Source organism: Trichosurus vulpecula, chromosome 2, assembly GCF_011100635.1.
Source record: "Trichosurus vulpecula isolate mTriVul1 chromosome 2, mTriVul1.pri, whole genome shotgun sequence".
Lineage (NCBI taxonomy): Eukaryota > Metazoa > Chordata > Mammalia > Diprotodontia > Phalangeridae > Trichosurus > Trichosurus vulpecula.
Window position 1 is genome coordinate 224601493 of NC_050574.1, and position 12547 is coordinate 224614039.

The following is a 12547-nucleotide window of genomic DNA, read 5'->3' on the forward strand; positions in this document are numbered from 1 at the left end:
GGGACATTGTTTCAGATTTTCCCTGTACTTAAATGTTTAATATAATTTTCTATCTCACCTCCTCTGGCCCCACATAAGTGGAACTCAATAAAGAGCATTTTGTGAAAAAATAATAATAATTTTCTATCTCTTTTTAAGAATGTGTGGCATTTTCTCTTCTTAAATGCTAAGATGATGAATGTTCAGTATAGATTCCATATGAAAGAGATCATTTCCATAGTCCATTTTGCCATGACCAAATATTTGCTGTAGAAGTGCTTATTACCAGAGATGTCAGTTTGCATTTTCTTTGTTGCTTAGGGGGTGCACTGTGAATTTTTTTTGCAAGTAAAGCTAGGCATTTTATAGCATTTGGAAAGTTTTATGTTTCTTCGACATACACTTACTGGTTCTCATTAATTGTATACATTAACATTATGGTTAGCAACCAACTGGTGATTTATTAATGAGCTCTTTTTGTAATTTTTTCAGGCTCCAAGAATGCTAGAAGTAATTGGCCCAGAAGGTATTTTGAATAAGTTTTTATTTGTCTTCAATGAAAAACTTGAATTGTTTAGAAACATTTGAATGATTTAATGTTTAAACTTGTATAGCTATATTTTCCATCCATTCATTTTCTTCAACTGAAGCCCTTTTCTGATGTCTCTTATTGGCATGGATGTGACCGTAGGTTCTCAAAGGCTGATACCAGCATTCATTCACTCATTCAGCATGCAATTATAAAATGCCTATGGTAGGTGCTAGAGATACAAAGACAAGAACGAACAGATCTTGCCCTTGAGAAGGTATATTCTTTCATACTCATATTCTTTTAGCAGACTATACTATCTGGTTGATTCTACTGAGATGGAAGAGCTTCAAGTATGGACCCAGTGATAGACTAAACCTTGTTATTGCCTGAGGACCAGCCTAGCAAAGTTCAAGGAGATTGGCTACTAGGTTGACTTCAGAGTGGTTAATTTTTTGTTAGAGCAACTGTCAAAGATCATCTACCAAGTTAAGGAGGGGCTATGTAGGTTATCAATAGAAAAAATATGCCCTGACAAAATCTTAGCTTCTTGGAGTGTTAGAATAAGTTATAACTTCTATCATATCATATTATAAATTATAATTATATTCTTTTATATTATAAATGTTATCCAGTAAGCGAACACTGCATTTTTTCATAATTTAACATTATTACCCTATTTTTTTAGATGTGCTACATTTTCTCTCATTTTTAAACCAAGACCTTTGTTTTTCTAGAACTAGTAATAGTAGTGGAAGGGAGGGAGTTTCCCTTCTTTATTAGTCGATGTAGTCATACATGATGAGATTTTCATGTATAAACAAAGCAGCTGCATCTATATCCTGATCCTTTTATGAAGTATGAACGCTTCTCTGATTAGGTCAAGAAAAGAATAGCTGAATTGGCTGATGAGCAGATTTTCTTTTAATGGACGAGTTTCTGAGTTTGAAAGTTCAAGGCAGTTGTGAAGGAGGTTCCTGAGTTGGGGCCTCAAGTAGGGGGAAGGGATTTTCTCTTCCCTATCCCCCATCTTCCATCTCCTGAGAAGTACTGGAGCAGAGAGCAGAGAGGGAGCAGACACACACACTCCCAGTCACCCAGAATTAAAAATGGATTCAAGAAGCATGATTGCCGGCAATCAGGAGTCAGGCTGTGGAGCAAAGCAGACCCTGGGAAACCAATGTAAGGATTCTGCAAAGAGAGAAAGAACTTGTAGGCCATGTAGTAGTACTAGGAGTTGCCTTTGCCACATGTGTATCCTACATTTACATTCATTCCTTCTTGTCATGTCACTCCAAAGTTTGAACCTATTCTTTCCATGGATGTTATATTTGTGGAAGAGTATGGTCCAGGTTTATAGGGGGGGATGGAGCGGGGGGAGGGAGTGTTTTGTGCTATGGTATCTTAGTAAATGCTAGAAGCTAATTGTGTCTGTTGTTAATGGGAAGCACACTGGTAAGGACTTACATGAGCCTTAGTGGTAGGAATATAGCCCCAAAGGGTACCCCTAGAACCTAAGGTTGCAACTACCATCTTGGGGCTCAACTTGCAAGTGTAAGTTGGGGGAAGTAACCCAGAGAATGTCTTACAGTATTGTTAAAGATTTATGGTCGAAGATTCTTCCAGAGGGAACCTTGCTTATGAAATTATTAAACTTTTTCATTTTTCCAGGCTCAAAGTAGCAGTAGAATTATTATACAGTTATTGTATGAGATAACTATTAAAATTAAGTTGGCAAATTTAAAAATAATAAATTATTCAATGGAGAGACCTTAGGGCAGGGGTTCTTAACCTGGTGTCCATGAACTTGTTTTTAAAAATATAATTGTTTTACTTTGATATCCCATATATTTTAATTTAAAAACATTATTCTGAGAAGGCATCCATAGATTTCACCAGACTACCAAAGGGGTCTATGACACAAAAGGGTGATCTCCTCTGATAATTCTCTTACTTTAAAGATAAGGAAACTGGGGCCCAGAGGGACTTGCCTAAGACCCTGTGACTGGTTGGTGGAGCTGGAGCTGGAGCTTTCAGGCCAGAGGTGTTTTCACTCCATCTTATTCAGGCACATAAAAGGTCAGATTAGGGAGGTAGGTTCAGGCAGACAGGGAAGGTCTCAGTGAGATAAGGAAAAAAAAGAGATAACCAACACACATGAAAACATACAGTTAGAAAAATACGGGAACATGAAACTCAACATTTTTCTACAGAAAAGAATCATGTTGTTTTTTTTATTCTAAAACAGGGGTCAGCCATTACTTGAAAAGTGATAGATAAAACTTTCTTCATAGAATCTGGATGGAATATGATGGAAAATAACTTACCTTAATTTGGAAGATAATAAAGTAATATTTAAAATAAAGTTACTATAGTTGCATTTTAAATACAACTTTCTGATTTTTTTAAAAGTTGAAATTCAGATACTCTAAAAAGTCTCTGTACCAATATATGTTATAATAAGACATTTCAAAAGAGATTAGTTGCTCTGCTGAAACTTGTTCTATTTCCACTTTCCCTATTAATATCCATCCTTTGGAAATCCAGAAATCAGCTTGGTTTAAGCATACCTTAAAATTGTCCTTTTTCTGTTGCCTTAGTACCTTACCTTTTCTCTCTCCCTTTTTCCACAAATTGCATATTCCCATTCCTAGAAGAGGTTGCCTATCTGTTAAAACTAGTCTTATCTAAGTTACATTTTAGGTAACCTTTAAACTTATGCCCTTCTTCATTTTACATGGCAGGATTCTTAAATTCAGAAATTGGGAAAATATCTGAACCTAGACAATATCCTGAACTTTAAAAAAATACATTAAGCTTTTTCTTCCTATTTACTAATGTGTGTATATATACATTCATATATGTGTGTATATGTATATATCTATGTGTAAATATATATCTATGTGTGTATATATGTATGTGTGTATGTATGTATATGTGTATATAATATGTGTGTGCATATACATAGTATACATACACACACACACACACACACACACACACACACACACAAAATTCTTCATCCATTAAGAGGAGGAGAAAACCACCTCATAAAGTGGTTTTCCCCAGCTGGGCAACTGCTGAATAAAACTTGGGGTAAATCTTGCCTGCTAAATTGAATAAGTGGTTTAATTTCACAATATTCAAGGACTCAAAGCTGTGTGGTCAGTAAGTTATTTTGATACCAACCCCCACCACTCAAGTAATCTATTTGATAAATATTCCATTCACTTACTATGGGGTGTGAATTTGGTATTTACTCTATGTATTCTCTTCTCCCTTCTCTCCACTTTTGCTTTTTTTCTTGTTTTTTTTTTCTATTTTCTGGTGCTTCTCTCATCCCTCCACCCATCCGTCTTCGATTTTATACCAAAGGACTAGTCATCTGTAGTCTTTGGTAGCCAGAGTGCTCCTTTTTTTTGCAGATGACAAACTGACCACATCCCATCAGGTATAATCTTTGAGTCTTCACCATTTTTGGTTACGTTTAATTTTGTTGTTTCTGGGTGGTTTTTTTGCCTCCAAGTACTTTTTTGTGGAAATGGGGTTAATTCTGGATTCCTAACTATTCTTAAAGGCTATTAGTATGTAGGTCTGAATGCAAGATATCTGAGGGTTTACTGGAATTGGAACTAATGAAAAACCTCCCACCAAAAATTAATATTCCACTCTTAAGTAGTTGAAAATGCTAAATTTTGTGGAAAAATGATTCTAGTTTAGATTTTGACTAGTTTTAATTACATTGAGAAGATAGAATTTCTAAATATTAAGATAAGACAGCTCCATAAAATTCTTACTGTGCCTCAGCCTGTAAGGAAGTGACCTGGGTTCTTGAAGATTCTGCCAGCAGAGTTATGATTAATTCTACCAAGTTTTATGAGACTGGAAAGATTTCTAGTAAAATATTAACAACAAATCACTAAGTGGAGAATTTTCTTTTGCTTTTCTTTTCACCTCTTTGCATGTAGGGAGTTTTTTGCATTTCAGTTAGTTTTATACAGTGAATTCTTGAATTCAGTAGTAGGCAATGACTATGAGAGTACAGAAGTAGCATAAAATGGGACAGGGGAACTAGGCAGATAGGTGGTATGGTGGATAGAATGCTGGGCCCGAGGTCAGGAAAACTCATCTTCCCAAGTTCAAATCTGGCCTCCGACACTTACAAGCTGTGTGACCCCGGGCAAGTCACTTAACCCTGTTTGCTTCAGTTACTTATCATGCTATTGATCTCCAGGGTGTAGTTTCTGCCAGGCCCAGTAGGGGTGGACGAGTATAGTAAGAGTAGAGGGGAGAGAAAAAGTGTGAGGCAGTAGAGTACATGCCCTCCATTCACATGTAGATGCTGGGCCAGAGATACACAAGGTGAGAACAGAGGATGACTGCTCACCTGGCCATAGACCTACCTGTGGAAGAACATGGAGACTGTCTGATACAATCCAAACTGGGGACTACACAGTCCACACAGCAGGGGAATGGAGAGCAGCAGTAGCAGCAAGCTAGCTGAACAGCCTTCCTGATCTCCTCAGCTTCAGTATTTTCTCCCTATACCTTTTGAGTCATTTTGTATACCATCTCAGGTGCACAGACCCTACTTTAGAGATAGAGCATAGAAATAGGTATATAAACTTTTTATTTGGTGTGCCACACCATGTTTCAATACAAAAGTAGTAAACTCCTTGGATCATAAGTCAAAACATAAAACCATAAAGTTGTTGCTTTTCTTTGCTTTGATTGTTGTGAAATAATTTCATATGAATTAAAACAGTAGCAGTCCATTTTAGTGTAGATGTTTAAATAGGTATCCCAGAATATAATATGTGAAATATTACATGGAACTCTCAACTAAATGAATATGAAAATTACCAAAAAATTAGAGATTCAAAATTTTTATCTTTTAGTTTAAGCGTGTTTTTGTTTTTAATTTAATTTCTCTATAGGTGAAGTATTTTTGGAAGCTGACTTGACAATTTCTGGGTAAGAAAAAATAATCCCATATGACAAATTAATGTTTTAAGGCAATGGGTGATACAGGAAGAACAAGGTAGCACAAGGGGCGGGTGGTACAGGGGATAAAACAGAAAGACCTGAGTTCAAATCCAGCTTCAGATACTTACTAGCTATGTGTCCTTGGGTAAGTCACTTAACTTCTCTCTGCCTCAGTTCCTACAGTTGTACAATAGCATGGGAATAATCAATAATTATTAAGACCTGAGCCAGGTGGCTCAATGGATAGAGAGCTGGGCCTGGAGTCAGGAAGGGATCAGGGTCTCTCCCTGGATAAAGACCAGAGCACAGACCAGGAAAGCAGTGACCACACCTCTCCCCAATCACACCACTTTGGAAGCACTGAAAACTCCCAAACCCTCAGAACTAACTCTGAAAACAGAAGTGTGAAATTCAAGCCTGAAGCTTGGGACAGTCCCTCACCCTCTCCTCCACCACTTCCTCCAGGTGAAAAGATCCCAATTTGAACATAAAGTTCAAAGTCAAGAAATAGAATAGAAAATGAGCAAAGAAACAAATGAAAAGAACCTGACCATAAAAAGCTATTATTTTGACAAGGAAGATCAAGACACAAACTCAGAAGAAGACAATGATGTCAAAACAGCTATAAGCAAAACCTCAAATGGAGAAAAATGTGAATTGGACATAAGCCTAGCAAGAATTCCTAGAAGAGTTAAAAATGATTTTCAAAATCAAATCAGAGTGGTAGAGGAAAAGTCAGGAAAAGAAATGAGAGCAATACAAAAAAATTATGAAAAGATAATTAAAAGAGGCATTTTAAAAGACTTGAAGAAAATAACACCTTAAAAAACAGCCAAATGGAAAAAGAGGTATAAAATTCAGAAGAAAATAAATACTCAAAACACAGAATTGACCAAATGAAAAGTGGTACAAACATTCACTGAAGAAATTCCTTAAAAATTAAAATTGGGCAAGTGGAAGTTAATGACTCCTTGAAACATGAAGCAATGATAAAATAAACTTAAAAGGATTAAAAAAAACAGAAGAAAATGTGAAATATCTCATCAGAAAAACAACTGCCCTGAAAATAGATTAAGGAGAGATAATTTAAGAATTATTGGGCTACCCAAAAGCCATGATCAAAAAAAAGTCTAGATATCATATTTCAAGAAATTATCAAGGAAAACTTCTACAATATCCTAGAACCAGAGGGTAAAATAGAAATTGAAAGATTTCACTGATCACCACCTGAAAGAGATCCTGAAAAGAAAACTCCCAGGAATATTATAACCAAATTTCAGAGCTCCCAGGTCATGGAGAAAATTTTTCAAGCAGCAAGAAAGAAACTATTCATATAGTGTGGGGCCACAATCAGGACCATACAAGATTTAGTGGCTACCACATTTAGCTTCCACGTTCTCTCTCTGGAAATCAGCTCATTTTGTGAATGGTTATCTATCTAAAGATTTGTTTAAAAAAACCACATTCAATTTCACGAAGAGAATCTGTGGGATAAAACATATGACCTAAAGAATATATTGTCACATGTTCCAACACCCAGATTTTCTTTCTGGAACTTAATTTATTTCAAAAACATTTATCAAGCACCTCTTACGTACTACCTTCCATGAAGACAAAAAGATGAACAGGATGTGATCCCTGACTGAGTAGGTTTACACTAGAGGTCCTGGCAGCATCGAGGCCACTAAACACACTAAATAAAAAATGTGGTAGAACATAGATAATGTTATTGTGTTGTTTTCTCAGCTAATATGTGGCCTGTTGGAATCCTTATATATAGTTTGGTGGTACTCCTCTCTATTTGAGTTTGACATCACTTGTTTACGCTATTGGGGAGATTCCTTTTATACATCTAACTATGATACAGAGCAGAATGGGATATATATGACAAGGAAGTTCCAAAGTGTGGGGGTTCCAAGAGATCACTGTCAGCTAGGTCGATTGGAAAAGGCTTCTTGGAGTGGATGACATTGGAGCTAGGCTTAAAAGTACAGTTTGGATAGGTGGAAATAAGGAGAAAGGAGTTTTTGAGCGTAGGGAATAACAATGAACAAAGTCATGAATGTTTGGGGAACAAGTTGTCTAGTTTGGCTGGAACATCAAGTACATAAAAGGGAATGGTGGAAAAATAATATAGAAAAGGTAATAACATGATAAAGCTTTAAGAGTTACAAAGTACTTTGTTGACATCAATCCTGTGTGGTAGATTTAGGGCAGATTATGAAGTACCTTGAATAGCAAGCTAAGGCCTTTGGACTCTTATCCTATAGGCAATGGGGAGTCATTGAGGATTTTTAAGCAAGAGGATATCAAAATCAAATCTGTACTCTAATAAGATAATTCTGGCCTTAATATAGGATGGATTGAAATGGAGAGAGACTGAAAGTCAAGAGATAGCAGCCTAGACTAGGCCAATTCTTGAACTCAGTAGTAGGCAATGACTATGAGAGTACAGAAGTAGCATAAAATGGGACAGGGGAACTAGGCCCCTTCTGTTGTCTTATCCTTGAACCTCCCTTAGTGCCTGGGCCCTCCTCACCTTGGAGCATCCTATCACCCCTGCAGCCTACTCACCTTGGAATATCCCTTCACAAGGCCAGGCTTCCTTTCTCCCATTGGTGAGTTCCTGCTGGGGCCTCCATTTTGTGAAGAGTCCCAGGCTAGCCTGCCTTCATTTCCTTCCAAGCCCTGTTCCTCGGCTTCTGGACTTCATAATCATGCTTCTTTCAGGTACCTTCTTCTGCCTAATAAAAGACAAAATGGACAATTTTGGTTACATAAAACTGAAAAACTTTTGCACAAACAAAAATAATGCAATAAAATTTGAAGGGAAACAGGTTAATTGGGAGAAATTTTCATAGCAAACTTCTCTGATAAAAGTCTTAATATCCAAATGATATTGGGAATTGACACAAATTTAAAATAACAGGAACCATTCACTAGGAGATAACTGATCAAAGGATATAAACAGGCAATTCTCAGATTTTAAAATGCAAGCTATCAACAACTCCATGTGAAAGTGCCCCAAATCATTAAGCAGAGAAATGGAAGTTAAAACAACTATGAGGTTCTTTTACCCTTCAAATTGGCAAAGATGGCAAAAGAAGACTTTTTGTAAGGGGTATAGGAGGACAAGCACTAATGAACTGTTGGCCAAGCTATGAATTTATCCAACCCTTCTGGAAAGTAATTGGATCTTTATCCCAAAAAGTTACTAAACTCAGCAGTAGTCCTCACTATTAGGCACATGTCCCGAATAGGCGAAAGAATATTTGTGTACAAAAATATTTATAGCTGAACTTTTAGTTATAAAAAAGGAACTAGAAACAAAGTGGCTGCCTATCAGTTGGCAAACAACTGAACAAATTGTGGCACAGGATATTAATCAAAATGAAAATTATTGAGCCATAAGAAATGGAAAGTCTGGTGGATTCAAAGAAACTTGGAAAGATTTGAATGAACCAATGCTGAGTGAAGCGAATAAAATTAGGATCACAATTTACATGACTGCCATGATGTAAAGGAAAAGAACTTTGATAAATTTCAAAATTCTAACTGATGAAATATCTTCTCATGACTCAGAAGACTGATGATGAAGAATGCTTTCCACTTCTTGGCAGACGGATGTTGGAGAAGAGGTACAGAGACAGACTTAGATTTGCAGATGTAGCTGATGTGACTTGTTTTTCTTTACTGTTGAGGGGAATTAGTGAGTAATGAATGCGATACAAAAAGAAGAAAAAAAGTTCAATTAAATATTTAAAAATACACAAGAGAGGAGAAGGAAGTTTAGAAGAGACACAGCCAAATATACCATTGTATTACTATCATATTAAATTTAATATCTTTAATTTAAATTTAATAAATTTAATATATTTTAAATATATTTATGTATTAAGTATATAGTATAAAATAAATTAATTAAATATAATTGTATTTATGTAATTACATGCAATATATTTCATTTTAAAATGTTGATACATTTTAAAAGATAAGTAAAAATTCATCATTTCAGACATTAATTCTGTTTTTTAAAAATATTCATGTTAAGTTCATATAAGTTATATTTTTAAAGGACATTGATTTTTAAAGTCTTTCCTCTAGTTCATATAGTAACAATTTTTTCCTGTAAGTCTAGGAAAAATATATTTGAATTGTACATATTATGCTATTTCTTATCAGTGTACTCACATGGCCTCTCTGCCTGATTTTGAGGTATAGCATTATTAAAGAGCAGCACATTCTCTGCTTTGTTCTTTGGAGAAACACAGTGGGGATACATAAAAGAGCATTATGAATATGAGCCCAAGTGAACTCATGATTTCTTTTACAATCAGTGAAGAAGTGAGGAAGAAAGGAAAAGGAAATTCACACGGGGAAAAAAATCTCAGGGCTTTAAAGTTTATGAAGGGCAGCTAGGTGGCAATGCACACAGCAATGGGCCTGGAGTCAGGAAGACCTGAGTCCAAATGGCACCCTCAAACACTTACTAGGTGACTCTGGGCAAGTCACTTAACCCTGTTTGCCCCAGTTTGCTCATCTGTAAAATATGTCAGAGAAGGAAATGGCAAACCACTCCAGTATCTTTAACAAGAAAACCCCAAATGGGGTAATGAAGAGTAGGACCTGACTAAAAAAACAACAAGAAGTTTGTAAGCTAAGTAGAGTCAACATTATATAAAATAATAAGGAAGGGTAGATAAGGTCTAGGTTATCACTTCTGTCTTTTTTCTTCCAGGCAAGATTTCAGCTGAAGCTCCTTTCTTATCACTGAAGAGGTTATCAGTGTCTCTAGAGGCATTTTACAACCTTTTTAATCCAAAAGGATGTAGCTTGAACAGACTAAAATTAATATGATTATATTGGAAGCAATCAGTACCAACCATGAATTCATATCAGTTCAGCAAACATTTATGAAGTCTTTATTGTGTGCCAGGCATTGTTACTCGCTGGGCATACAAAGACAAAAATTCTCTGAACCCTGACTTAAAGGAGTTTGCATTCTACTGAGTGGGGAGGGGATGAAGAATAGCATGTCAGCATATAAAGAAATTTAAAATAATAGGGGGAGGAAGAAGAGCTGGCACTTACAAAGGCATCAGCTGGGTGACCATAGACAGGATGCTTAAACCTTGCAAAGCCTTAATTTCTTCTTCATAGGTTGAGCTATATGACTAATTGCTAAGATTCTTTCCAGCTCTAAATCAGTGATGGTGTGGTCTGTAAAATGGGCATTATAATTCTCATAGGGACTACACAAACGGCTGGTGAGAGTTATATGAGACAATGGATGTGAAGATTTTTTGGAAACCTTAAAATACTAAATAAATACTATTTATTTAAAAATTTATTAAATAATTATAAGTTTACTAAATAAAATACTAATAAAAATTACTATGAAGAAGGGTATACTCAATATCTCATAGATAAAAAAAAGATTTTGTCTTTTAAATGTGGTCTAATAACTAGATAATTATGAAATATTCTTTTAAAATATTTTATTTTCTAGGCGGAATTGTTTAGACAGACCAGACATTACTAAGGTAAGATTACACTTTTCTAGACTATTGTTTAGTATTGCTTCATGGCCATCTAGTCATGTATGTGTATATAAGCATGTTTTTTACTTTATTAAAACAAGACATTTTAGTTCATCTGTTAGAAATGTTTATTTAAAGGTTCTGTGTAAATATTTTCAAATACCCCAAACTGAAATAATGATGAAAATGTTTATCTCTTTTTCTGTTTTAGGAACCAAAGAATAGACACTATGGCAAATTGCAGGTGCTTGATCCAAATGGTAAATGATTCATTACTTTAACAGAAATATGTTTCTAATCACTATCAGTTTACTAAAATTGGTAAGAAGAAATATTATAAAAATGACTGTCTGTACAAGTAGTTTTAATAATACAGTTCTTTATTCCAGTATCTTTATTTGAGAAAATAAAAGCTAAAATGTTTGGTAATCAGAATTTACATCAAGGGGACCAACACAAGATACTGAGGCTATTTAACTTGTTTTTCAGAAGAAGTGGTTATTGAACCAGTTGAAGAAATGTCACGGTAAGAAGATGTCTTTGGTTGTGCAGCTGATCTATTACATGCTTCTTAAGCAATTAAAATGAGATAATGCAATCATTTCTCACTCAATTAAATTCGAAAGACCGGAAGTGCACGGATTAGCACTTTAGCCTTTACTTCAGTTAGTACAACTGTTATTTAGATTGAAGGGCATTAAAAATGAAAAGTAGATGTTGGTAAAAATGTATAAGGTATACATTAGAGAAAATACTCATTTCAACCTTGTGTTATACTGCTGAATGTTTTACAATTATTTTTATGTTTATTTAACATAGCATTTGCTATTCATACTACATTCCCTTTTGATATTTCATGATTCTCTCAAGATATATGTGTAAGGGAATCTTTGGCGTCAAAATAAAATTGACTTAATATTTGCTAAGACCCTACTAATTATAGCTTCATAAAATAAAAATTACTGCCAAATGTTAGCCAAAATCAAACTGAGACAATTTGGAAAATAATTATCATAGTAGAACAACCTGTTAAAATTATTACAGATCTCAGCTTAACCATCCAAATAAAGGTAGAAACAAAATACATGTATATAAGTATATGTATATAGTAAGATGCTATCACTTCCTGCCAATTTTGACTTCTAAGAAAAATTGCAAAGGAAACGGTGATCTATTCATTTGGAAACATTGTATACAATGTATTTTATAGGGTTCTGTTCCTGATTAACTGGTGTTTATTTATTGTAGAATTCCATCTGATCTTGTTTCAACCAATAATAAAAATAAAATAAATTCTACCATTTGACTTTTTATTTTCCAAATACCAGACTGATCTTATTTTAACCAATGTGAAAAAATAAAATAAATTTTACATTTTGACTTTTTATAATTAATGTTTATGAAAAATATACTTCAGTTTTTTGCAGTGTTGAAGTTATAGCTCAGGTTACAGTTCTTCCGTGCCTGGAATTCATTAATTTATTCTCTCTCTCTCTCTCTCTCTCTCTCTCTC

General features: G+C 34.9%; 1 long non-coding RNA gene across 1 annotated transcript in view; it reads left to right on the forward strand.

The window, feature by feature from the left end:
- Positions 1-463: 463 nt before the first annotated feature.
- Positions 464-12547, forward strand: part of LOC118835737 — a 39239-nt gene continuing 27155 nt past the window's right edge. The window contains exons 1-5 of the long non-coding RNA XR_005009519.1: positions 464-505; positions 5446-5482; positions 11004-11037; positions 11246-11294; positions 11524-11560. This is a non-coding gene — a long non-coding RNA (uncharacterized LOC118835737). The remainder of the gene's footprint in view (positions 506-5445; positions 5483-11003; positions 11038-11245; positions 11295-11523; positions 11561-12547) is intronic.